Source organism: Equus przewalskii, chromosome 30 (genome assembly GCF_037783145.1).
Source record: "Equus przewalskii isolate Varuska chromosome 30, EquPr2, whole genome shotgun sequence".
In the NCBI taxonomy this organism is placed as follows: Eukaryota; Metazoa; Chordata; class Mammalia; order Perissodactyla; family Equidae; genus Equus; species Equus przewalskii.
In genome coordinates this window covers 7,626,455-7,652,574 of record NC_091860.1, presented here as the reverse complement: position 1 = coordinate 7,652,574, position 26,120 = coordinate 7,626,455, and the positions used below count along the sequence as shown (strand labels likewise).

Here is a 26,120-nt window from a genome sequence, read left to right as displayed (position 1 = left end):
TGTGATACTGAAAGCTCTGCCACAGGTATTTCAAATACTAGCAGAGTCATCCACAGTGGACAGGTTTCAATGGAACTTCTGGGCTAAGACATACTAGGAAGAAGGCCCTGGCCACCCACTTGTGAAAATAGTGGCCATGAAAACTCTGTGAATAACAGCAGAGTATTGTCTGATAGAGTGCCAGAAGGTGAGAGAATGGTGCAAAAACACCTGGCAGGGTTCAGCTCTGCTATACACTGGGCTGCTGGGAGTCAGAATTGAATCAATGGCACTAACAACAACAAAGCTGATTTGGAAAACATCGCTTGACCCTATGACCAAAAATGACTTTTCTAATACTTTCTCCAGGTCTTGACTTTGGAGCCTGAATACAGAGAAGGTTGGTTCACAGAATCCAACCCAGCCAGTGCATGGAGAGTCTTCACCGGCTTTACACCCCTCCTGCGCAGAGTCCAGGAGAGAAAGGGAGACCATGCCTTTATACCCATTAACTTATTAACCTCACTGACAGGGAAATGTAGGCCAATGAATGGAAGGCTATTATTATCCACCAAATAAGTCACTCCTCTTGGCTCCAGGAATGAGCTGGTTCAAGGTGAGTAGTTGGCAGTGTTTTTATTAAATATTAGTGAGAAGACAGAAGTTCTTGTCTATGGGTAGAGAGAAATGTGATGGGAGAAAAAGGAAGTTTCTTTCACCATGGACTTCTTCGCATTCATCTAATATATGCTGAAGGTTGCACCAAAATAATTGACTTTTGGAAAGAGGATTCCTCTCACAATAGCTTTATCTTGAATATTTTTATTTTGGTGGTTAAAGAATGGACGCTGATTTATGGTTTTTATAGTGCACATTGAGATAACGGGGGAAACCTCAGTATGGAAGGAGGAAGAGTCTCTTTCTTTGCTACTATATCCATCTCATGTCATCTGAGATGTCTCATTCATCATATGAGATGAGTGTCCTGGATGATCTCTACAGAGTTGTGCATGGTAATTTGAAGTTCCTATCAGAAGCGACACCTGGAAACATAGCATAAAGGAAAAAAAGAATGAGAAAAAACAGAGACTAGACTACAATTTTGTCAACTTGGACTAATATTGCAGTTCTAGACAAATATTTGCCACCTTTGTAGTTTATGGGTTTTACCTATAACTTCTAAATGTTACTTATAACATTTATAAGTAATCCTGATGATTAATGAGATGGTAGCTGTTAGCGTCACAGGTCATCTGTCCAGGGTGTACTAAATCCATTACAAGGCACATAAGCCAGCCCTCCTGCACAAAACAGCAATATGCCTGGTTTTGCTTGGTTTTCCTAACTGGAGAACTTCATGAATGCAATTTCTAGGAAGTTCTCTCACAAGAAAAGTTTAATCTTCCCAATCCCTTGCTACAGGAGAAGATGTGGATTATAGGTAAAAGTGGATATGACTGGGGTGGGAAATTCTCTCTCTCTCTCTCTCTCTCTATATATATATCATATATATTGGTAAGGAAGATTGGCCTTGAGCTAACATCTGTTGCCAATCTTCCTCTTTTTGCTTGAGACAGATTGTCGCTGAGCTAACATCTGTGGCAGTCTTCCTCTGCTTTGCATGTGGGATGCTGCTATAGTCTGGCTTGATGAGTGGTGTGTAGGTCCATGCCTGGGATCCAAACCTGCGAACCCCAGGCCACTGAAGAGGAGCATGCAAACTTAACCACTATGCCACCAGGCCGGCCCCTCTCTCTTACTTTTGACAAGGAAGCAAATCATGAAAATGAGATTGAGATAAAGAAATATGTTTCTGCTAGTAGCAAATTACTGGGAAAAGGTAAAGAAGTGGATGTGACAAAAGTTTAAAACACAGTAACAATAAAGAACATTGAGATTTAGACAAAGTTTACAGCAAAACAGTAATAAAAAATACATTTGGCCCAGAATATATAAAGAACTCCTACAACTCAACAACAACAACAAAACAAGCGATACAAAATGGTCAAAGGATATGAATAGACATTTCTCCAAAGGAGATAAACGGCTAACAAGTACATGAAAAGATGTTCAACATCATTTGTCATTAGGGAAATAGAGATCAAAACCAAAATGAGGTACTACTCCATACCACTAGGAAGACTATAATGAAAATGATGGAAAATAAGTGTTGGCAAGGATGTGGAGAAATTGGAACCCTCATTCACCACCGGTAGGAACGCCAAATGATATAGCCACTACAGAAAACAGTCTGACTGTTCCTCAAAAGGTTGAACAGAGTTACCATATGACCCAGCAATTCCACTTGTAGGTATTTACCCAAGAAGTACATATGTTCACACAAAAACTTGTACAGGAATGTTCATAGCAGCATTATTCAGAATATTCAAAGTGTAGAAACAACCCAAATGTCTATCAACTGATGAATGGATAAGCAAAAAGTGGTATACCCATACAATGGAATATTACCTGGCAATAAAAAGAAATAAAGGACTGATACATGCTGCAATAAGGATAAACCTTGAAAACACAACACTAAGTGAAAAAAGCCAGTCACCAAAGACCACATATTGTATGATTCCATTTATATGAAAAGTCTGAAGTAATCAAATATATAAAGTAAAAGAACAAGTCCAATTAGAATATTAATAAATGACATAAAGAGACATACAGATGGCAAATAAACACATAAAAAGCTGTTTAATACCTTTAGTCACTAAGAAATGCAAATTGATACCACAATGGAGGAACTGGATCAATCATACTTTGATGGTGGGAATGTAAAATGGCACAGCCTCTCTGGAAAACATTTTGGCACTTTCTCAAAAACTAAAATCCAACTACCATGTGACTTAGCAGTTGTACTCTGGGGCATTTATCTAGAGGAACGAAGAATTTTGTTTATATAAAAAGTGTACACAAATGTTTACAGCAGCTTTATTAGCAATAGCCAAAAATGGGAGACAGCCCAGTTGTCCTTTAATGGATGAATTCAATGAATGAATTCAATAGACCAAAAAACTCTGGTTAATTCATACCATGGATTACAATTCAGCAATAAAAATTATGAATTATTGATACATGAAACAACCTGGATGGATCTCCATACAATTATTCTGAGTGCAAAAATCCAGTCCTAAAATGTTATATACTGTATGATTCTATTTATATGACATTTATGAAGTGACAACATTTTTGAAATGGAGAACAGATTAGTACTTGCTAGGAATTAAGGAGAGGCTAGGATTGGCAGGGGTGGAGGCAGAAGGGAAAGGAAAGAAGAGGGATCCTGTGAGGATGGAAATATTCTGTGCCTAAACTGTATCACAAGATATTAATATTGGCGGAAACAGGACACACTGTACACAGGATCTGTCTGTGTTATTTCTTACAACTGCATATGAATCTATATTATCTCTAAATTAGTAAGTATTATCTTCAGAGTCTCCATCTTTTTTACTATGGGCATCCTAGCACTATGAAGTGGGACCTCATTATGCTTTTGATTTGCATTTCCCTAATGACTAATGATGTTGAGCATCTTTTCCTGTGGGTATGGCTATTTGCCTATCTTCTTAGAAGAAATTCTATTCATATCCTTTGACCATTTTTGTATTAGTTGTCTTTCTGTTGATGAGTTTTAAGAGTTCTTTATATATTCTGGGAATAGGAGCCTTATCAGATATATGATTCCAAGTGCTTTCTCCCAATTTTGGGGTTGTATTTTTACTTTCTTGATATGTCCTTTGATGGACGAATGTTTTTAATTTTGATGAAGCCTAATTCATCAATTTTTTTAGTTGCTCGTGCTTACCCAAGAATTCATTGACAAATCCAAAGTCATGAAAATTTACCCCTCTGTTTTCTTCTAAGAATCTGAGAGTTTTAACTTATATTGATTTGTTTTTAGTTAATTTCTGTGTATGGTGAGAGGTAGGGAGCCAAATTCATTCTTTTGCATACCTAGTTGTCCAAGAACTGCTTGTTGAAGAAACTATTCTTTCTCTATTGAATGGACTTGGCACTCTTGTCAAAAATCAACTGGCAATAGATATATGGGTTTTTTCTGGGCTCTCAATTCTACTCCACTGGTCTAGCCATCTAACCTGATGCTAGTACCACACTGTCTTGATTACTATGGCTTTGTAATATGTTCTGAAATTGGGAAGTGTGAGTCCTCCAACTATGTTCTTTTTCAAGATTGTTTTGGCTTTTCAGGGACCCCTGCAATTCCATATGAATATGAGAAAGGACCATGGTTTTTAACTCACTCTGCCAATCGCTGTCTTTTAATTAGCATATTAAGACCATCTATATATAATGTAATTATCCATAGGTTATGCCTTAAACATTACACTTTATTTTTTGTTTTATGTTTGTTCTATCTTTCATTTCACTGATTTCTTTCCCTGTCTTCCTGTGGATGATTGAATATTTTAGAACTCCATTTTGATTTCTGTATAGTGTTTTTGAGTATATCTCTTTGTATAGTTTTGTCAGGGGTTGCTCTATGTATTACATTAAATATCCATAACTCATCATAACATATTGATGTCCTCATTTTCTACTCCAAGTGAAGTATAGAAACATTACCTCCCTTAACATCCTTTACTCTTTCCTATTTTAATATAATTGCCTTCAATATTTCCTCTAAATACATTTAGAACCACATCAGACATTTTTATAATTCTTGCTTCAATCATCAAACATAATTTAGAAAACACAGGAGGTATGGGAAAGCCTATTGTATTTACCCATATTTTGCTGACCATGTTCTTCCTTCTTTCCTGATGTTTCAAGATTCCTGTTATCATTTTCTTTCTGTTTGGAAAACTTCCTTAAGCTATTTTTTGAGAGTAGTTCTTCTGATGAAAAATTCTCTTAGAGTTTCTTTATCTGAGAATATCTTGGGTTCTCTATTATTGAATGATCTTTTCACTGGGTATAAGATTCTGGGTTGACAGATCTCTTATTTCAGTACTTGAAAAATGTACCACTTCCTTCTGACCTGCATGGTTTCTGATGAGAAATTCATTGTCATTCAAAATTGTTTTTCCCCTATAACTAAGATGTCATTTTTCTCTGACTTAAAGATAAGAAAAACATTTTTTCTAATCTTTGATTTTCAGAGGTTTCATTGTGATGTGTTTTGCCATTGGTTTCATTGGGTTTATCCTGTTTGGGATTCACTTAGCTTTTTGAGTCTGTAGGTTTATGTCTTTTGCCAAATTGGGACCAATCAGCCATTATCTTCTAGCACTTTTTCAGTCCTGCCCTCTTTCTCCTCTACTTCTTGGACTCTGATGACATGAAAGTTAGATCCTGTTATAATGCCACAGTTCCTTAAGGCTCTGTTCATTTTTCGTCAGTTTATCATCTCTCTGTTGTTCTGTTAGATAATTTCTAGCATCCTATCTTCCAGTTCACTGATTCCTTCCTCTGTTCCCTCTATTCTAAACTGAGCTTTTTATTTTGGTTATTGTATTTTTCAGTTCTAAAATTTCCCTTTGGCTCTTCTTTATATCTTCTATTCCTTTGCTGTAACTTTCTATTTCCTTGCTGGGGCATTCTATCATTTTCAGAACTGACATAGATATTAGAATTACCAGAGAAGAACATTAAAATAGTTATTATAATTGTATTCCATATGTTCAAAAAGTTAAGTAGAGACATGGAAGATAAAATAAAGACCCAAACTGACTATCAAAAAACAAAAACTACAATATCTGACATAAAACATAAATTAGAAGGGATTAACAGTAAATTTGACATTGCAGGAGAAATTAGTGAACATGAAGGCAGAGCTATAGAAACTGTCTAAAATTAAACACAGAGAGAAAAAAAGAATTAAAAAATGAAGACATCATCAGTCAGATGTGGGTGGGAACATTTCAGACAAACTCAAATCAGGTAATTGGAGCCAGCAAAGAATAGGATAAAGAGAAGGGATTTTTCTAAACTTAAGCAAAGCCATAAGTCCACAAATCCAACAAATTCAATAAACCTCAAGAATAAGAAACATGACAAGAACTACACCAAGGCACATCATAAACAAATTGCTCAAAATTAGTGAAAAAAATATTAAAGATATGACACAAAAAGCACAGGCAAATAAAAGAAAAATAGATAAATTGGACTTTTTTAAAATTAAAAACTTTATGTATTAAGGAAGACAATCAAGAGATTGAAGAGACAACACACAAAATGGTAGAAAATATTTTCAGATCATATAGCTCATGAAGGATTAATATCTGGAAACAAAGAACTCCTACAATTTAACAACAACAGAAACACCCAAACAACCCAATTCAAAAATAGACAAAAGACTTGAATAGACATTTCTTCAAAGAAGATAAGCAAATGGTCAATAAGTACACAAAAAGATGCTCAACATCACTAGTCATCAAGGAAATACAAATATAAACCACAATGGGATACCACTTTACACCCATTAGGGTAGCTATTATAAAACAAGAAAAAGAAAAACTGTTGGGAAGAATGTGAATAAATTAGAAGTCTTGTGTATTGCTGGTTGGATGATAAGATGGTCCAGCCACTATGGAAACAGTATGGCAGTTCCTCAAAAAATTTAACGCAGAATTGCCACATGATCCAGCAATTACACTTCTGGATATATATCTGAAAGAATTAAAAGCAGGAACTCAGATAGATGTACAACAATGTTCATTGCAGCATTTTTCACAATAGCCAAAAAGTGGAAATAACCCAAATATCTATCAACAGATGACTGATAAGTTAAATATGATATATACACACAATGGATTATTATTCAGCCTTTAAAAGGAATGAAGTTCTGATAGATGCTACAATATGGATGAACCTTGAAAACATTATGCTTAAGTGAAATAAGCCAGACACAAAAAGATAAATACTGCATGATTCCACTTATATGAGATACCTAGAATAGGCAAATTCATACAGACAGAAGGTAGAATAGAGGTTACCAGGGACTGGGAAAAGGGGTGAAATAGAAATTACTGTTTAATGGATACAGAGTTTCTGTTTGGGGTGATGAAGAAGTTCTGGAAATGGATAATGGTGATGACTGTACAACATTGTGAATGTACTTCACGCCACTGACTCATATGCTTAAAAATGGATAAAATAGCAAATTTCATGCTGTGTATATTTTTCCAGAATAAAAAAAAGATTGACAAAGTTTAGGGAATTTTAAATAGAATACAAGATTTTTAGTTCAAAAAAGAACATTTTAAAACGTATTTATTTAAAAATGATTTTAATGAATTAAATATTATTTTTTAAATCCCCAAAACAATTAATGTTATTCACTGTATTAACAAACTAAGAAATAAAAAAACATATGATCATCTAGTAGATGCAGAAAAGCATTTGACAAAATTCAATGTCTATTTCTGATTAAAAAAAATTTCAGCAAACTGAGAATACAGGAGACTTTCCTAAACATGTTCAAGGGCATCTTTTAAAAAGCAACAGGTAACATCTTAAGTAATGGTGAAAAATTAAGACTTCCTCCTAAGATCAGGAACAAGACAGGGATGTCAGCTCTCACTATTTCTATTCAACTTTGTACTGGAGGTTATAGCCACTGCAATCACTTAGAGAAAAAGGAAAGGAGGGGGAAGGAAAGAAGGAAGAAAAAAAGGAAGGAAAAGAAAAAAGGCATTCTGATTGAAAAGGAATAAGTAAGACTGTCTTTATTCACAGATAGCATGATTGTCTATGTAGAAAACCCAGTGGAATCTATTAGCAAGCTACTGAAGCCAACAAGTGAGTTTTGCAAAGTTGCAAGATATGAGATTAACATACAAAAATCAACTGTCTTTCTATATGTTAGGAGCAATCAAAAATTGAAAATTTAAAAATAAAACTATTAACAATAACATTAAAAATGTGAAATGCTCAGGGATAAATCTAACAAAATATGTGAAAGACCTATAGATTAAAACTAAAAAATATTGCCGAAAAAATTAAAGAAGGCCTAAATAAATGAAGATATAGACCTTGTTCATGGGTTGCGAGAATCAACATTGTTAAAGCATCAGTTCTTCTCCCAAATTGATCTATAGATTCATACAATACCAATCAAAATTCAAGCACGCTTTTTGACAGAAATTGACAAGCTGATTCAAAATTCATACAGAAAAGCAGAGGACCTAGAACAAACAGAAACAAAGTAAAGAAGAACAAATGTGGCGGGCTAACACATTTCAAGAATTATTATAAAACTACAATAATCATAGCAGTGTAGTATTGGCATAAAGACAGAAAAATAGATCACTGAAAGAGAATAGAGAGTCCAAAGATCAATCTACATGTATATATAGGGACAACTGATTTTTGACAAAGGTGCAAAGGCTAACTGGAACAATTTGATATCCATATGCAAAATAGCTACCTTGGACTGATGCCTCACCCACATACAAAATTAATTCAAAATGGACCATAGATCTAAATGTAAAACCTAAAATCATAGAACTATTAGAAGAAAATCATTTTCGCTTTGTACCAGGAAAAGATTTCTAAATAGGACATCAACAGCACGTTTCACAAAAGAACAAATGGCTTAGTTGGGTTTCCTTAAAACATTTGCTCATCAGAAAACACTGCTAGGAGAATGAAATAGAGAACATCTTGTAAAGCATCTATCTGATAAAGGATTTGTCCCCAGGTACATACAATATTCTCAAAACTCAACAATAAAAAAACAATATTTTTTCCCCACTGAAAAAAATGGGGAAAGACTCAAAAAGTGTTCATCAGGCTAAATACAGATGGAAAGTGAGGCCATGAAAAGGTTTTCAACATCATTAGTCATTAAGGACATGCTAATAAAAACCATAATGAGATACCACTCACACATATTTGAATGTCTAAAGTTAAAAGACTGACCTTACCAAGGAATAGACTCTGAGTTTGGGAAAAGAATGACTCCTAAGTGATGGATTTTTGCATAATGGAAGACAGACTCCAGATCTAAACATGCTTTTGGAGTTTTTGAAACAGGTACCAGATGTACGCATTTTGAAAAGCAACTTTTAAGCTTGCTAAAGAGCTCTTCAGGAAATGGGTGCACTCATTTTGGGGTAGATCAATTTGGATATGGAATGCCCAGCAGTGTCTCAGCTTTGCACAAGAAAAGGGCCCTTGTTCCTGAAGGAAGGAAAAGCTGTGGACTGGTTTGGAGATCCTAGATTTGCAAGAGGTTTCCCTTAATTGCCTGCCTGCCTCAGCAGATGCTGCAGGCTGTGGTTTTCAGGTCTGTGAAGCCAAAGCTGGCATGGTCACCACGTGCAGGCAGCAGAATTAGGGCTCTGAGACCCTTGAAAGACACCCCTTTGTAGGGCTGGTGAGTTGTGAAGCAGCATGGATGCTAGGTCAACTTGAGGTCACAGATGCCCGGCCAGGCTGTTCTCTGACTACAGGACTGCTGACGGAAGCTGATTCTATATTCCTGATTGCAGAAGCAAGCCTCCTTCCTGGATTTCCTGCCAAAGACACCAGCTAGGGGAGGGCCACATTGCAAAGAGTGAGGCCTTCCACCTGCTCAGGGCAAAGCCAATCAGATTGGAATTTTGAACCCCTCTTGGGGATAGCTCACTACTGTTGGCCTTTTGTGCTGGACTTTTGAACTATTTGCATTGTGACAATTGGTGCCTTTGCGGCAGCAGTTAATCAACAATGAATTGATCCTTGACTCTACTTCCCTCCCCCTTCTCCCAGTACACACACCTCACTAAGGCAGTTTGACTTTTAAATGAGCTGTTCCCAGAGAGAGTTGATCTTCTCTCTTGACTTTTTATTAAGTCACAATCCAGATAAAAGGGGTGGGAGATGGTATAAATCTATTTTGGAAATGTAAGATTTCCTCCTGCCCACTTCCCTGGGAATGATATTTGTTTCCCCTAACAGTAACCCCAAATTAGCTCGGTTGAAAGGGAGCTTAGAGGATTTGGATTTATCTCCACTTAAATTGTTTGTTAATGTTCTTCAATGAAAAGACTTTTGCTTTTCTTGGACTCTGCCCTTCTGGAAAAGGTCTGGGTGAGAGTAGAGGATGACCAGAAAAAATGTGATGTTACAGTTACTGATATGGGACACACAGATTCTGTAACAAGGGAGAGAAAGTGAAAACCATGGTCCCTGAATGCCCTTGGACTCCCAGAGGAGGGGAGGCATTAATGACCTTGGCCTTTCAGAAACTGCTCAGGGAGCCCTCTTCCCAAAAGGAGACACTCTGTGCTGCCTACAATACTCCTTTAAAAAACAATTTTCTAGGAGTGACGTCAGCATCATGGCAGAGTGAGCTTTCCCGGGACTCTCTCCACTCCAACATACAACAAAAAGGAGCAACAATATTCCAACAGAAAATATCCTAATAGCACAGGAATCCTCGGAGAGTCACAGTAGCCAAATGACAGAGGGCGGAGAGGCTGGAGCCCCCCTCGGAGGAGCTGGAATGGGGTAAGAGACAACTTCACTCCCTTCCCTAAAGACTGTCGTCACTGCCCTGGGAGGCTCCATGAGGGAAGGAGTGGGGGACGAGTCTTGTGTCCTCAGGATCACCCAGGACTCCCGAGTGCCCTTGCAGCATAGAGGGAAGCCCTCTAATAGGGCGAAAGCTTTCACATGGGGTGACCTCATCAAGCCAAGACCCCAGGAGACCAGATAGCAAAAGCTGATTGGGAAACTCAGGTCTATGTGCAAAAGAAAACGCCCCTCCCCCCCAACCCGCTCTGTGCCACGCTCTCTCAGCTGAAGGCAGAGGGCTCAGAATATGTGGCTCTCAACCCCCATCTAGTGGCAATAGGTTGTAACTGCAACCAAATAATATCACAATGGGGAAAACCCATAGTTCCAGCATCTGGCAATTCACCAAATCTCCAGACCAGAGAAAAAACAATAAATACCCAGAATTATGTCCTGAGGACTCAGAAATAAGTAAACTAAATGCCAATGAATTCAGAATAGCTATCGTCAAAAAACTCAATGAGGTAAAAGAAAATATAGAGAAACAATTCAATGAGTTCAGGAGCTACTTCACAAAAGAGATTGAAACTATAAAGAAGAATCAATCAGAAATACTAGAGATGAAAGACACAATGGAAGACATAAAACAAAATACAGATTCCTTGAATGCTTCTGTGGACACCATAGAGGAGTGAATCACCATAATCAAAGATAGACATGTTGAATTGCTCCAGACAGAGGAGGAGAGAGAACTATGACTAAAAAGAAATGAAGAAAATCTCCGAGAAATATCCAACTCAATGAGAAAATGCAACATAAGAATTACAGGTATCCAAGAAAGTGAAGAGAAGGAGAATGGAGCAGAAAGCATGCTCAAAGAAATAATAGCAGAAAACTTCCCAAATCTAGGGAATGAGAGAGAAATGTGTATGGAGGAAGCTTTCAGATCTCCTAGATTTCTCAATGTAAAAAGACCTACTGCAAGGCATATAGTAGTAAAACTGGCAAAAATGAATGACAAAGAAAGAATACTCAGGGCAGCAAGGCAGAAGAAAATAACCTACAAAGGAACCCCTATCAGACTTTCAGCAGATTTCTCTGCAGAAACCTTACAAGCTAGGAGAGAATGGAATGACATATTCAAAACTTTAAAAGATAAAAATCTTCAGCCAAGAATACTCTATCCAGCAAAAATATCCTTCAGATATAAGAGAAATTAAATATTTCCCAGACAAACAAAAGCTAAGGGACTCCGTAGCCATGAGACACCCCCTACAAGAAATCCTCAAGAAGGCCCTCATACCTGAAAAAAGAAAAAAAGGGAGAAAGGGGTCACAAAACACAGAGTAAGGAGACAGATAGATAGAATCAGAATAGGATAGCAAATATTCAACTATAGTATTAGGATAAAGGGAAGGAAACCACCAAAAACATAGACAATCTTGTCACTTTAACCACAAACAAACAACACAAGTTGGAATAAGATGAGAATAATAACTTAGGAGGGGAGGAGGAAAGGGACTGAATCAGTTTAGACTAAGCAAATAAGAGGCCATCAGAAAATGGGCTATGTTATGCACAAGATTCTGAACACAAACTTCAGGGTAGCCACTAAACTAAAAAGCAGAACAGAGACACAAAAAATAAAGAAGGAAAAAACTAAGAAACACAGCATAAGAAACTACAGACGTCAATGGGTAGACCAAAACACACAGAAAGAGAAACAAAGGAAATGCAGGAAAACCAGAAAATGAGTGACAGAATGACAGCATTAAGCCCTCATACATCAATAATCACCCTCAATGTAAATGGATTGAACTCTCCAATAAAAAGACATAAGTGGCAAGATGGATTAAAGAACAAGATCCAACAATTTGTTGTCTCCAGGAAACGTCTCAGCTCCAATGACAAATACAGGCTCAGAGTGAAGGGGTGGAAGATGATACTCCAAGCTAAGGGCAAACAAAAGAAAGCAGGTGTCGCAATACTTATATCAGACAAAGCAGACTTCAAGATAAGGCAGGTAAAGAGAGACAAAGATGGGCAGTATATAATAATCAAAGGGACACTACATGAAGAAGAAATAATGCTTATAAGTATCTATGCACCCAACACAGGAGCACCAAAGTTCATAAAGCAACTATTAACAAACCTAAAAGAAGATATTACAAATAACACAATAATAGTAGGGGTCCTCAACACCCCACTCACATCATTGGACAGATCATCCAGACAGAAAATCAACAAGGAAACTGGAATTAAATGAAAAGCTAAAACAGTTGGACTTAATAGACATATATAGAACACTCCATCCAAAAATAGCAGAATACACATTCTTCTCAAGCGTACATGGAACATTCTCAAGGATAGACCATATGTTGGGAAAGAGGCAAGCCTCTATAAAGTTAAAAAAATTCAAATAACAAGCATCTTCTCCAATCATAATGCTATAAAGCTAGAAATTAATTACAAGAGAAAAGCTGAGAAAGGGACAAAGATGTGGAGACTAAACAATATGCTATTGAACGAGCAATGGATCATTGAAGAAATTAAAGAAGAAATCAAAAAGTATCTGGAGACCAATGAAAATGATAACATGCCATATCAACTCATATGAGATACAGCAAAAGCAGTATTAAGGGGGAATTCATCGCAATACAGGCACACCTTAACAAACAAGAAGAATCCCAAATAAGCAATCTCAAATTACACCTAACTGAATTAAAGAAAGAAGAACAAATAAAGCCCAAAGTCAGCAGAAGGCGAGAAATAATAAAAATCAGAGCAGAAATAAATGCTATTGAAACAAAAAAGGCAGTAGGAAGGATCAATGAAACAAAGAGCTGGTTCTTTGAGAAGATAAATAAAATTGACAAACCCCTAGCCAGACTTACAGAGAAAAAAAGAGAGAAAGCTCAAATAAACAAAATCAGAAATGAAAGAGGAGAAATAACAACAGACTCCACAGAAATACAACAGATTGGAAGAGAATATTAGGAAAACTATATGCCAACAAAACGGATAACCTAGAGGAAATGGATAAATTCTTAGACTCTTACAACCTCCCAAAGCTAAGTCAAGAAGAAGTAGACAATATGACCAGACCAATCACAAGGAAAGAGATTGAAACAGTAATCAAAAGCATCCCACAGAATAAAACCCCAGGACCAGATGTCTTTCCTGGGGAATTCTACCAAACTTTCAGAGAGGATTTAATACCTATGCTTTTCAAGCTATTCCAAAAAATTAGGGAGGATGAATCACTTCCTAACACATTCTACGAGGCCAACATCACTCTGATACGGAAGCCTGACAAGGACAGCACGAAAAAGGAGAACTACAGGCCAATATCGCTGATGAGCATAGATGCAAAAATTCTCAACAAAGTTTTGGCAACCTAAATTCAGCAATACATCAAAAGGATCATACATCATAATCAAGTGGGATTCATACCAGGGACAGGGATGGTTCAACATCTGCAAATCAATCAATGTGATATACCACATCAACAAATTGAGCAATAAAAACCACATGATCATCTCAATAGATGCAGAGAAAGCATTTGACAAGATCCAACAGCCATTTATGATAAAAACTCTGAACAAAATGGGGATAGAAGGAAATTACCTCAACATAATAAGGGCCATATATGACAAACCCACAGCCAACATCATACTCAATGGTCAAAAACTGAGTGCCATCCCCCTGAAAACAGAAATGAGAAAAGGATGCCCTCTATCACCACTCTCATTCAACATAGTGCTGGAGGTTTTGGCCAAAGCAATTAGGCAAGAGAAAGGAATAAAAGGAATCCAAATAGGGAGGGAAGAAGCAAAACTCTCACTATTTGCAGATGACATAATCTTATATATAGAAAACCCCAAAGAATCCATTGGAAAACTTCTAGAAATAATCAACAACTACAGCAAAAGTTGCAGGGTATAAAATCAACTTACATAAATCAGTAGCATTTCTATACTCTAATAACAAACTAACAGAAAAAGAACTCAAGAACACAATACCATTCACAATCACAACAAAAAGAATAAAATACCTTGGGGTGAATTTAACTAAGGAAGTGAAAGACCTATACAATGAAAACTACAAGACTTTCCTGAAAGAAATTGATGACAAAATAAAGAGATGGAAAGACATTCCATGCACACGGATTGGAAAAATAAATATAGTTAAAATGTCCATACTACCTAAAGCAATCTACAGATTCAACACAATCCCAATCAGAATCCCAATGACATTCTTTACAGAAATAGAACAAAGAATCCTAAAATTCATATGGGGCAACAAAAGACCCCGAATTGCTAACGCAATCCTGAGAAAAAAGAACAAAGCTGGAGGCATCACAATCCCTGACTTCAAAACATACTACAAAGCTACAGTAATCAAAACAGCATGGTACTGGTACAAAAACAGGTGCACAGATCAATGGAACAGAATTGAAAGCCCAAAAATAAAACCACACATCTACAGACAGCTAATTTTTGCCAAAGGAGCTGAGGGCATACAATGGAGAAAAGAAAGTCTTTTCAACAAATGGTGCTGGGAAAACTGGACAGCCACACGTAAAAGAATGAAAATTGACCATTCTTTTTCATCATTCAAAAAAATAAACTCAAAATGGATCAAAGATCTAAAGGTAAGACCTGAAACCGTAAGCCTTTTTAGAAGAAAATATAGGCAGTACACTCTTTGACATCAGTATTAAAAGGATCTTTTCAGACACCACGTCTTCTTAGACAAGAGAAACAATAGAAAGAATAAACAAATGGGACTTCATCAGACTAAAGAGCTTCTTCAAGGCAAGGGAAAACAGGATTGAAACAAAAAAACAACCAACTAATTGGGAAAAATATTTGCAAGTCATATATCTGACAAAGGGTTAATCTCCATAATATATAAAGAACTCACACAACTCAACAACAAAAAATCAAACAATCCGATCAAAAAATGGGCAGGAGACATGAACAGACATTTCTCCAAAGAAGATATACGGATGGCCAATAGGCACATGCAAAGATGCTCATCATCACTGATCATTAGGGAAATGTGAATCAAAACTACACTAAGATATCACCTTACACCCATTAGAATGGCAAAAATAACCAAAATTAAAAGTAACAAATGTTGGAATGGATGTGGAGAAAAAGGAACCCCCATACACTGCTGGTGGGAATGCAAACTGGTGCAGCCACTATGGAAAACAGTATGGAGATTTCTCAAAAAATTAAAAATAGAAATACCATATGACCCAGCCATCCCACTACTGGGTATCTATCCAAAGAACTTGAAATCAGCAATTCCAAAAGTCCTATGCACCCCCATGGTCATCACAGCATTATTCACAATAGCCAAGACGTGGAACCAACCTAAGTGCCCATCAACTGATGATTGGATAAAGAAGATATGGTACATATATACAATGGAATACTACTCAGCCGTAAAAAAGAATAAAATAGTCCCATTCACAACAACATGGATGGACCTTGAGGGTATTATGTTAAGTGAAATAAGCCATATAGAGAATACAATCTCTGTATGACTCCACTCATGTGTGGAAGTTAAACACGTAGACAAAGAGAACAGATTGGTGGCTACCAGGGGAAAGTGGGGGGAGGGGGTGGGCACAAAGGGTGAAGTGGTGCACCTACAACACAACTGACAAACAATAATGTACAACTGAAACTTCACAAGGTTGTAAACTATCATAAACTCAATAAAATTTTTTTTTTTAAATCTTCAGCCTTTGAAGGCACAGACTCCTGAAACAAGGATGGGATCAAATGACCAAGAGTAGGAGCTGTCTATTTCCCTGCTCCTGGAAATAAGCTAAATGGAGTCTCAGTCGTCCACTCCCAACATAGGCATGTCACCAACTACCCAACTGAAGTGCCATGACTGATTCAACAGCCAGTCCTACCCCTGCCCAACCCTACATGAACATGCAAAGGACAACAGTGAACTGGGAAAAGAAGTGGAGAGGAGGAGACACCTGCCTTGGGCCATAGACTTATGTAGCACAGCAATCTCCAGTCCCCTAGGACTTGAGGGGATCAAAGCCACCTTCTGGAAGTTGGGGTGGAGGCAGATGATGCCACATTCCTATTTGCTATAAAAAGAATCTTTGCAGTGACTCAAATTATTTTAATATCTTTCAATAGAAACCCTGGCATTTGACAGTTTTTCCAATTAAACAAACAGACAAAACAGCAACCTGTTCAATACTCCCTTGAACCCCCTATTTTAACATGCCTTTCTAGACAACTCCCAACATCCTGTGTCTGTTATTATGTGATTTATCTTTATCTAACTTGTCATAAACCCCAATATTCTGATCTCTTTTATCTGATCTCTGAACTCTTGACTAAATCCCTTATTTCTATACCAACCCAATGCTGTTCCTCTTGAAATTTGGCCTCCTCTGCTGATTCCATTCTTATTCTCTTCCACTGCATTCACTAGAACCACTCCCTGACTTTCTATTATTAAAATACTCACCTACAGGATGATAAAGAAGGAAGAGTCCTGGACTTACAAACCTGAATTTAAATTTCATTTCTGTCACTTACTATGTCCAAATAAGTTACTATAATTTCCTTGGATTTCAAATTCTCCATGTAAACAACTGCTTAGCCAGGACATTAAACATGGGCTGAAGTACCAGAGGGTGTTTCGATTAAGGAATCTCCAAGATCCCTTAAAATCCTGAAATTCTATGTGCTTTTATTTTTGTTTATAGAAAAACGGAGAATATTTAGCTAGCGGAAGTGTAAAAAATAATAGAATGAAAGAAACACTAAGAAAAGCAGAGAAGGTAAAAAATCAAGAGAAGATTATGGAAAAGTCATGGAAGAAGAAAAAAGATTCTCAGAATAAAGAAAAAACTTCACAGAACTAGGCAAGGGTACTGACTTCAAGGGAAAACCAGACTGGGAAGCAGAAAGGAGAGAAGTCAACTAGAAACATCTTCTAAATAGATGCTGAATTTAATGAACATAATATGGTCTATACATAGATATTCTTCACTTACAGAAAAATAATTCATCTCAAGAAGAGTAGATCTCATTATACCTAAGACTTGCCCGATTAGGTCTTGCTTATGTAAAACTGCTGGTTCTGTGGCCATAGCTTACCTCTCATGGTGAAAACAAGGTACTAGTTACTACTGCCAAGTGTCAAATATATTAGGACAAATACTTGGACAAACCGAGTTTGCTAGGGAAAGTCTAAATCAGAGTTAATGTTAACACGTAACTAAATCTGACTTTCTGAGTTGATCTGATTGGGATCTATCTCTTGATCCCAGTGCTGCACAGGTACCTGCCAAGCTACGCTGAGGGACAAGAGGATGGACTCTAGAGCCAGGCAGGCTAACGGGTCAGTCACTTGCTAACTATGGAATCACAGGCTGATTATTCAACCTCCCTGAACCACAGGTGCCTAATTAATAAAAAAATAGACTTTGCAAGGGTACTTTGCAAAGCTATTGTGAAAACTCTACGGGACATCGAATGTTAAGCACATAATGTAATGTCTAGACCAGAGTAGAAAACTCAACAAATGTTAGTTTCTTGTCTCTGCATTCCCTACTTAACATATAATTTTTAAAAATCCATAAAATCCCACCTGATTGAAGAGTATTCTTCAGACCTCTCATCCACTATCCAAGAAAAAAGTAAGATGCATTTTAAATCAACAATATTTGAGCAATATTTAAATCAACAATACTTTAAATCAACCAACAAAGAAAAGCCTCCTTTGTCTCCCAGTCTCGTACATGGCTTCCTTCCATCCATCCTCTACACGAGGGGCCACATCCAGTCTGCCATCTGGTTTTGTAAATCGTGTTATTGGGGCGCAGGCATGCCTATGTGCTTACGTATTGTCTGTGACTGCTTTCATACTACAGCGGCAGAGTTAAGTAGATATGAGAGAGACTGCATGGCCTAAAATACTTACTATCTGGCCCTTTCCAGAAAAAGCCTGCTGATTCCTGCTTCATCCCATAAGCAGAGTGCCCTAATATCAAATCTAATCTCGTTACTCTTCTGCTCAAAATTCTCCAACGAACCCCTGCCGCAAATCTGGCTGGCTCCCCACCGAACAGCCATTCCTTATTCTTCATTCTTGCTGGATTACTTTTTGCACCAGCAAAATTGGACTGCTCATTAATCCTGCAAAGGTCACTCATCTCTCTTAGCCTTTGCACTGCTGTTCCTTCTGCCAAATCTGTAATCTGGCTAGGTTCCTCCTGCCAAACGTCACCCTGCTGCCTCTTCCTGGCAATTAAATCCTACTCGCTTTTTAGAAACTCTAATTCCTCAGCATGGACTTAAAGTGTCTCGCACATATTAATCACCAACAAAAAAATAATAACTAATGACAACTACAAGCTCCTAGTGGGCTCTGGCACATAGTAGGCACTGAATAAAGTAGGGTAAATAATAAAAGTTATAATGATAATAACAAGCTCCTAGAGGGCAGGGACTGTGTTTTTAAAATATTTGTATTCTGCAACATCAGAATGCTTAGTACCTAAAAGACACTTGATAGCTATTTGTTAACTGGACAAATGAGTAAATGAATAAAAATAATTTCTTTAAGGGGCTGGCCCCGTGGCCGAGTGGTTAAGTTCGCGTGCTCTGCTTCTGCGGCCCAGGGTTTCGCTGGTTCGAATCCTGGGCGCGGACATGGCACCACTCGTCAGGTCATGCTGAGGCTGTGTCCTGCATGCCACAACTAGAAGGACCCACAACTAAAAATACACAACTATGTAGCAGGGACTTTGGGAGAAAAAGGAAAAATAAAATCTTTAAAATAATAATAATAATTTCTTTAAGAATTCTGTTTTAAGAAGAAAACAGAAATTAAGCAGGGACAATTCTATTCTAGGATGAGCACCTGGAAGACCAAACTGTATTGCATCTTTTCCATCTTTGTGTCCCGTAACTTGCAAAACCAAGTTCTACAGAAGGTCTCAGATAACGGCCTACTAAGTTCCAGGTGTTCTCATACAGTTCAGAGTGTACCAGGCACTCGGTGCCACATCCAGGGAGCACACAGCATTTCTGTTATTGTGAAGCATTTTTGTACTTTTACAATAATTTGTTGAGTCCAGAGTTGGGCTATTTTAATATTTATTATGATACTCTTTTTACTAATGGTAACAGAGCATCCTGTTCTAACAAAATTACAGTGTCATGACAATTATCCAACACACAGAAGAAAACATCTTGTTTTAATAAAGTCAACACATCTCCTTCTGTTTTGACTTAAGAAGAATGAAGGTAATAACAGAGAGGCCTTGTTGGTATAACACTATGTGAAATAACCTCTGCTTCTCAACAAGGCACTGCTTTTCTGACTTCTGTCCTATGAGCAGGTATCTTTAAAAGAAATTCTCTTATTGGTATTGCTGCACACTGGCTAAGTTTCGTGGTTCTTATTGTTTGCCATTTATTGATAGTACCAAGAAGGTATGGTTGAGTTCCTGGTTTTAAAGATAGCTATTTTTCTAGTGAGATAAATCATTATATAATAACTAATAATCATTTACTAAATGTAAGCCATTGTTGTGACAATCAAACAAAAGATCCATTTTATAACAAGTCAAATTTGTTATAATGTGATTATAGAGAAAACATACAATTTGCTAACTTAAAAATTTTTTTTCTTATTTATACAAAAATATCATATAAGACTTTAGGGGCCATGATTAAATAAATGAATTTATTTTCAGATAATATTGTCTCAGATTTTAAATTACCTATAATTAACTTCTTAAATAATGCTGAATACCAGACTATTAAAAAAGAAATTAAGAAAAGATACCCACACAATATACACATTGTTTTTTCTCATTATCAAAACTTCCTTACTCTTCCTTTCTTTATCTATGGTAGAACCAACAAAAGTAATTCACTATCAGAAGCCTTACCTGGATTGCTGTTTGGAGAAAAATTTTTAGTCTCTTTTCTTCTTTATATTCAGAAATTAGTTGGCGATTGCTATGTATAAAAAAGTGATAAATAATATTACTAATTTAATACTGATATGAAAAACATTTACCAAATATATTAAATTCTTAGAGTATTTCAGACAATATCAGAACTTTAATTATCCCATATACTTGGAATTTGTAAGTTGTACAAATTTTTATTAAGCATGTAACTAAAGAAGAAAAAAGTAAGGTGAAGCAGTCATGAATTGAGGGCAGTACAGCTCAGTAAATTAACTAGAGTTTGCTGGACATAATGGAAAGTGTCTTAAACTCAGAAGAAGTTCTAGCTCCATAACCAAGAGTTATTTGTTCCTGACAAGTTGCTTCTCTTTGGCTCAAAGTCTTCTCTATAAAACAGGGCTCTTACTGCCTTATTTCACAAGGTTGTCAAGAGGATTTAACAAGAAAATACCTAAAAAAAAAAAAAAAGCTCATAGAAATACTGAAAAAATGGAATGATTTCTTCTTGAACTTTATTGCTGGAACTAAGTTGGAAATCCGAATGAAACCCAATGTGTGTTTTTTCATAGGTTCTAACATTCAAATGTTGCAGTTTTCAGAACACGTTATTAATTTTGGTTATTAGCTCTTCTTACTTCGTGGTTTGTAATTCAGGACATCTCAGCTATTATATAATTTGTAACTAAACTTATTTATAAATACATGACCTCATAAAATCAGATAACATAATTGTCCTATGCTTCTACAGTTCATCACACCAAGGGCAGAAAACTCATGGAAGTCAAGACCTGGCTTGGACTACAACTACTCCCTCTCTCTCCACTCAAACTCTGAAGCGGCAGATCTTTGTTAGAATGATGCTTAATCTCCATGTTCATCTCCAGGTCACTTGGAAGACATGACCCTACTTTTTACATGAATACTGATGAGTCATGGATGGGGCTTAGCTCTCCCAATGCCAACTAACCTACTTTAGATTCTGAGATTTCTGTTGACTGGCTTCCTTGTGAGGCAGAACCTGAGAATATTTCAAACTTGAGGTAGATATAAGTCACTTGGGAGGTTTTCATTATTATGGAAAACAGATCACTTGAGGGGCCAACCTTAATTATGGGATCTCAGGCAAGTTGGCACACGCTACTCTGGGAAGGGTGATAGGGGACCTTCCATGACCTAAGAAAAGGTGCTCCTCAGGAGATAAAGCAGCCTTGGGGTTCAGATCTGGTAACAAAGGAGAAAGGAAAGTTTGATCTCTTCCTACAGCATTATTTGAACTTCTCTGACAGCTTAGAATAGGCCCGACTAACAACTGCTAGCAGAAAAGTCAAACAGGAGCCTCCAAGAGTAACTCATCCTGAAAGTCTGGGCTAAGATGTGGGCTGCACATAGGGTTTTTGAATTGGAAGGGAAGGGAGCGTGTGGTTAAGGAGAGGAGGCTCAGCTGCCAGAATAGGGTGTGGGGGTTTGGTACAGTGGCTGAGCATACAAGCATATGCACTTTAACTTTAAAAGAAGTTGTAACTTTGACGTCTCAGTGTGGGTCACCATGAAGACTGAGAGATCTCCATCAGCAAGGGCATTCTGGGAGCGAAGGTCAATTGGAGCAAAGGTCCGGACTGCAGGACCAGTTTCAACAGCAACCCTGAAGGAATAGAATCAATCGAAACAGGATGATTAGAGTGTCCTTTTTCCCCTCCATTTGTCTTGTGAAAGAGGACTTTTGTCTCCCTTGGACTTAGGGAAACACTCAGCTTCCTGGAAAATTCAAGCAGGAGAGTAGAAGAGATAGCCCCCAGGAAAAAGTACAGGATTTTCTGAAAAATTGAACATTTCAAGACCCAAATAACAATTTAGAAAAATCACAGATGTGACATGATTGTACTCCATTCATAGGGGTTATACTTGGAATGAAATGAATGAACATTAGGATCCCTAAGGATTAAGGTCTTCAAAGTCCTAAGATATAGAATCCCACTGCTACTTCTAACTAGTCTAGCCTTTTCCTTGGTTTCTGGCTGATGACACGGACTAACTCACCGCCATGCCAAAACTGCCGGAAGCAAACTATGAAACTGCACCTGCTACATAAGAAGTAACAGCTAAATTATTTTAACCTCACTATTTTAAACCGTCATTGACCAAAACGTTGTTATGCAGCACACTTGTATAATTGTAAGCGAATCCTCTTCTTATTAATTTAGTCTTTCTGACTTGAGTGATTGTTACCGCTCTAGAACAATACTAAGGCTTAAAAAAGGAGAGAGAATGAACTACTGTATCTGTTCATCTTAACCACTGCATGTATATTTTCTCCTTTCTTTACTAAAACTTCCACCATTTGCTGTTTGTTTTCACTTACAGCAAGCAAAAGTGGTGTGAGGTCAGCCTGTAAAACAGCAGAAACAATTTATAATTTACAAAATTACGTATTTCTAAACTGAATTTGAAAACTGAAAAAAGGTCCTCTGGACTTAAACATCTAACTGTGGAAAGCAAATACAAAGCAGCCCCTGCCCCTCCCCCGCTGTGCTCCCCTGCGGCTCCTTCTCTTTAAGATGCCCTCCTCCGCCTCTTCCCCAGACTGACTGCAAAGTCATTCTCCCAAACCCACTGCCAACATTTGCCGGTTCCAAGAGTCTTCGCTTCCATCACAGCGTTTATCACGAACACTGTAGTTATTTCATTGCTCGCCATCTAAACCAAGAGCTTCCTGAGCGTGGGGGCTATTCTTTCTCTATCTACAAACTCTAAAACAGCAGTAAATGCTTTAAGGATTTTTGTCAAATTAATAACCTAAATGATGGTCTCTGGAGTAGTGTTTCCTAAATTATATTCACAGAATATGTACTTCCCAGAAGTACTGTGCCCCAACAGAAAGATTCTATGATCATCTATGTTGGAGAAATATTACAAAACTGCATTATATGTCTAGTACTAAAGAAATCTCTCTAAATTTGCTTAATCCCCATGTGACAATACTTTTTTGTGGCAAACACTAACATTTGAGAAACTAGTCTCAGGGATACAGCTCTGAGAGCTTTCCGGTAAAGGTGAAGGATTTCTCCAGGTCGTACATACAGACTTGCTTGATTCTCTCCTATCGATGGTATCAGGATCCCAGATGCCAACAGCAGGCATTCCCGCTCCACATGCGTCCCTAAGGAAATGAGCGCTGAACTAAAAGAGATGGGCTTATGACCTTTGACTGCTTATACTAAATGGTCCATGGGTTTTCTCTTATTATAAGATGAGAGGTATTTACCTTACCTGTTAGAAAGTTTAATATGAAATTTTATTCTCAATTAGAATGATAATCCTGAGGCCCTATTGCACATCTACTTTTTAAATCTGCTTTTATTCTGTTTTCCATTTTAATTGCTACTTAAAATTATTTTATAATTTAGGCAAAATATAAATCAGAAATAAAAATATAATGGTTCATCAATAAAAAGTCTAATACTAATCTATAGGGATTATTTTTAGCATAATGAAAGCTACTGAATCACCTGCATTTTTCAGGAACAATGCTGAGAAGAAAGACATAATATTGTGTGTAATACGCATAACCTATCCAACTATAACCAGGATTGACCTCATATGGCTTACAGACATTCCAATGGGAATACCGTTATTTATAGCACATAGGAAGAAAAAGTTAAAAACAAAATAAATTCTAACTTGGAAAATTCAAGCTCATTCTTAAGAGGTTAATATAAAATATGAAATATATTATAAATTAATTATAGACAGTCTTGAAAATCTTGAAATCTTTATTAAAATATACTATAGAGCAATATAGAAATATACTATAAAATATACCATAAAAAATCAGGGGAGAGCCTCGCCTGTAAATGTTTTTAAACTTTCTCAGCTGGTTGTGATTCACCAGCACAAATCTAGGGAGAACTCCCGAAGAAGAGAATCACCAGTCTCATCTCTCACCTAGTCGCCAATTCCCTTTATCTTTTGAGGATTTGGCAGAAAAAAGAAAAGTGTTAAGAGAGAAGAATCGCTTACCCAAACTGTGTTTAACCTTCCTGAGTAGGGCTGGAACAGGGACTAGTAAACTCAAAATGCAACTTGATTTCACTATTTACAAACTCCTTACTTCCCAGCAAGACATTCTAGATTTGAGAGCAGAGTTTAGGCTCTTATCTCAGTGGCTGTTTCTGCCAGAATCGGGTAAGAGGTCAGTCAATTATCTGCTCCTCCCTCATGTTTCCCACTTCCTCACCAGCATCCACTGCCAACCTGGTTTCCTCGGAGTCCTCCTAAAACTGATCTCAAGGCAAGGTTCCAGCTCACCCCTCTCTTTCCCAAACTAAGAGTTATTATCCCTGAAAATTGAAGAGCACTTTGCCTAAACACGTGAACTGAAGAAAACAAACAAAAGCAAAAACCCTCTTGTTGTTGTTTCCTCCCTTTGCCAGATCTCCGAATTGGCCTGCAGGTGTCTGATGGCTCTCCCTTTCCCCTCTTCCCCTCTCAGGCCTTGGCCAATGAGAGATAACTCACGTGGACAGATTTTCGGGGCCCTTCTCCGGGGTCCAACAGGCAAATCTAGCAAGCAAACTGCACGGGCTGTCAGTCAGCACAATGAAATCCGCGCTGTCCTGCGGAGCAGCCGCGCAGGCCGTGCTCAGCCTGCGTCAAACGACCTTGCGACCCCACATCTCCTGACAGAAGACAGCAGCCCGGCAGATCCACAGCAGGAAAAGATAAAGGGGTAGCTGCGTTTCTTAGAGATTGAGAGAATAATTAACGACCCCGGTCCTGGCCTCCCTCCACAGGGAGATAACATCAGCAGCTCTGAACTTGTTTGATGTATAATCAAGGAATTCCTGTTTATGTACCTTCAATGTATAATCTAGAGAAAAGCCCAGATGTACTCTATCACTTTTTTTTTTAAACACACATGAAATCTACTTGTTCAACATTCTGTTGAATTGTTTTCCCGGGGTTTGAACTCCTCATGCTGATTATTAAATAAACTCCTTCACTAATAGCACCTAGACTCGTTATTTCAGTTGACAAATGCATTATAGGGAAAGAAGACGAAAATAATAAAACAACAAAAAAAGAATATTTTAAAAAGTAATTTTTACTTTGCTTTTCCAGAAACTTTAAGCCAAAGGAAATGCAGGATTCAAATGAATAGGGATGGCTTATTTTATTCAATATTTAGATTTATGGATTGTATAAAAATCAGATATTTTCAACAATTAATATTAATATTCAATACTATTGGAAATTTTCAAAAAGGCAAGGAAAGGTTATCTTTTACCATTTCCTTCCTTCAGAGATGCTTTTGTTTGAGAGAAGGGAGGAAAAGCATCAACTGAGATTAGGTCCTAATACTTCCATTTTAAATTTCCTAAGTTGCCCAGACTGGGCAACATGAAGTTTTTAAGGATGAAAGGGTCTTGGGAGCGGAGAATATGTCTGCTACGTAACAGGTATTCAGGGTATGTCTGATGAACAGACGGATTGAAAGAACGGATAAATACAGTTGGAGAGCTCAATATTTTTAAAGAAAACTTTTATAAAGTAAAGCAATATTTTTTAATAGTAATCATTTATATTTGCTATTTTTGATTTTTTATTTTCATAAGAGGGATACAACTAAAATTTTATAAACTTTTGTAATAATCATGACTTATATTTGTTATTGTTTTATTTTCATAAAGACACAACT

At 37.2% G+C, this 26,120-nt stretch overlaps 1 long non-coding RNA gene across 1 annotated transcript; it reads right to left on the bottom strand.

Moving 5' to 3' along the window:
* Nucleotides 1-808: 808 nt before the first annotated feature.
* LOC139080548 (uncharacterized) lies at nucleotides 809-25,236 on the bottom strand. Its single transcript, XR_011535133.1, has 3 exons — nucleotides 24,941-25,236; nucleotides 20,402-20,471; nucleotides 809-1,022 (listed from the first exon to the last, which is right to left on the bottom strand). It is a non-coding gene; the product is annotated as an uncharacterized lncRNA (long non-coding RNA).
* Between the last annotated feature and the right edge of the window lie 884 nt (nucleotides 25,237-26,120).